Consider the following 2,950-nt stretch of genomic DNA (forward strand, 5'->3'; position numbering starts at 1 on the left):
GAAGAAGAAGAAGAAGAAGAAGAAGAAGAAGAAGAAGAAGAAGAAGAGATGATGGGACTGGAAGAGGGCTACAGGTGGAATACAAAGTGAATAAATTCTAATAAATAATAAATTAATTAATTAAACAACAATAACAATAAACCTTTGAAATACCTACAAAAATGATGCCATGCACACAATGTATATTATATGAAAGAAATTTATTGGTTTGAGGTGGAGAAATAGAGATGAAGAGGAGAGAGAGAGAAAGAGAGAGAGATATGATGGAGGCCAGGGAAGAAAGTGAGGCAGAGAGCAAGAGAAGAGAGTAAGAGAGAGACAAAGCGCTGGGTTGGTCCTTTCATAACTTGTGCATGGCATGAGTAGCTGAACTGTGTCTGTCACACACCTGGTGGTGACACATGATGACATCATAGGTTAGTAGGCAACCCAGAAGCAGGCTGCCTATATGCTAATATTCCTCTGTTTTTCTATAATTAAAAAAAAAAAGAGTGCATTAAACTGCTTCTCATGTAAGGCAAGTTAAAGTATATAAATGTAGGTTTATTGGAAGTAGCTTTTGGTTACCATGCAAGGGGATAAGAGAGAGAGAGAGGGAAAAAGTAAGAGTTCCAAAATATCCAGATTACCTGGTGAAAAATATAGGAAGCCCCTTCCCTGGAAAGTTCAGGGTAGAGGGTGGAGTTTTCAGCCATGCCCAGCAGTATATAGGGACTGAGGAATGCTAGGAGAACCTGGAGTTGTTGGTCCTGGGCCCAAAGCACACCATGCTCCTTTTCCAACTCCTTTTTGAATGGCAATGCATATCCTGTGCCATTGTATGTGATCTGGTCTTTTTTTATTATTTATTAATTTATTTATTTTTATAGGAGATCATAATCAAGAGATTTCACGAATCAGTCTCAGAAGAGACTTCGGACTGTTACAGGGTTTGAAACTGTTATAGACTATGGGAAATGTTAAAGTTGAATTTAATACATATCTGCACTATGCTATGGCTACAAGCCTGTAGGGTTCAGGGAGCAGAATGTGGTGGTTTGAAAGTAACCCTCATAGGCTCACATGAAGTTGCACTATCAGAAGGAAGTATTCACTAGTGGGTGGGCTTTGATGTTTCAGGAGCTAAAGCCTGGCCAGGGTATCTGTCACGTCCTGCTGCTTGTGGATCCAGCTGCAGAACTCTCAGCTACCTCTTCAGCTCCGTCTCTACCTGCACGCTGCCATGCTTCCTGCCATGACAGTAACGGACTAAGGCTCTGAACTGTAAGCCAGCTCCAATGCAATGTTGTCCTTTATAACAGTTGTCATGGTAATTGTGTCTCTTCACAGCGATTAAAACCCTAACTAAAACAAAGAGGTACATTTCAAACCCCATTTCTCTGTGTGTGTGTGTATGTATGTATGTATGTATGTATAGTATATTTTTTTCTAAAATCTTATAATATTACATTGAATAAAAGTCACAGTTGAATGATGTTTAAAGGGAAGGACTAAGGGAGGTAAGAATATTTTACACAGGTAGCCAGAGGGACAGCTGTGTTAAATCACTTCCAAAGAGGGCTACTAATGATTCCTCTCACACCTGTATGCACATACTACTCTATTCCTTCCAGTGAGTTTGGCTTGCCTTATTATTGGTTATGATCTGAATAATGCAACAAAGGTGAAAATGCATCACATGTAGCCTGCCTTTAAGATGCCCAAGGCTTCAAAGTCTTGTCTTGTAGCCCTGAACAAACACTTAGGATGACTGACTAGCTGACTGTAGAAAGCCCAGTCAGAGTTCAGCATTTCTAACCCCCTCAGATGAATAAATTCATCTTTTTATGTGTCAGCTCTAGCCAAGTCCAAGTTTCTGCTGCTTAGTGAGTGATCCAAGCTCATTTTCAGTCCCCAGGACAGTCCAACAGACCTATAGAATCATGAGAATTTTGTTGAAGTTGTTGAAGCACTTCATTAAAAGTTGGTTTGTTTTGCTTCTTAGGTAATTGACATCGGATGCTAAGGGTGGTCCATTTATACTTGGAGACGCTGGAATTCTCTCATCTGTCATTTCCTTACACAATGGATCACACTTATCTAGTTGAGTAACAATGGGCACCCCAGCTTGCTTTTGTATTTTATAGTGCATTCTTAGACACCTTTGTCAGCTACTTCCTTGCCACAGGAATCCCTCAAGTTTCTTTGGCGACAAAATACTCAGCAACTAAGTATTTCTCCTTAAAGTGGGGGATGAGGTACTTAGAAAATAAGCCATCAAGCAGGATTTTCTAAATGCCTTCTGGGTTTCTCTTCTTTCAGCCCTTCTTACTTGCACATGCTGCTGCCAGTGTTGTCTTTCCTGATCCCACACGCTCTCGCTCTCTTCTCATCTCTTTCTCTGACCATGCCCTAGCATTTTCCCTGGAGAGGTGCAATTTTCTGTCATGCTGATTGCATTTCTTGAAAAATACCCTTTTATCTTTGTCCTAACCACTGAGATTGTGAGGAATAAAATCCTCCTCTCTCAATTCAAGACACAGAAGAATGTCTTCGTAATACATCTGGAATGCAAGTCAAAGATGCCCATATGTTAATATTATATACAGAAAGGACAAAGCTACATTCCCTGTAAATATCCCTGAGAGCTCAAAACTCAGGTATAATAGATAATTAAACAAGTTTAATTTTTTTTATCCTTCAGTTAGAAAAATAAACAAAACACATATTCTATATATTTTTCCAACTCATATATATATATTACCAAAGCTTGGAGTTATATTTACCTTAATTTGGGTATTTATTTGAACTTGCTAGTTAACTGTTTCTAAATATGTATGTGCATGTGTGCTAATATATTTAAAATATTCCTGACTGTCAAGTTATTAAATTTTATTTCTTATAATTACAAATGAAGTTCCATTTAAGACTATACTATTAAAAAAGTCTTGTAATTTGCTTCCAACTGTGA

Source organism: Psammomys obesus, unplaced genomic scaffold, assembly GCF_907164565.1.
Source record: "Psammomys obesus unplaced genomic scaffold, mPsaObe1.curated_primary_1811, whole genome shotgun sequence".
Lineage (NCBI taxonomy): Eukaryota > Metazoa > Chordata > Mammalia > Rodentia > Muridae > Psammomys > Psammomys obesus.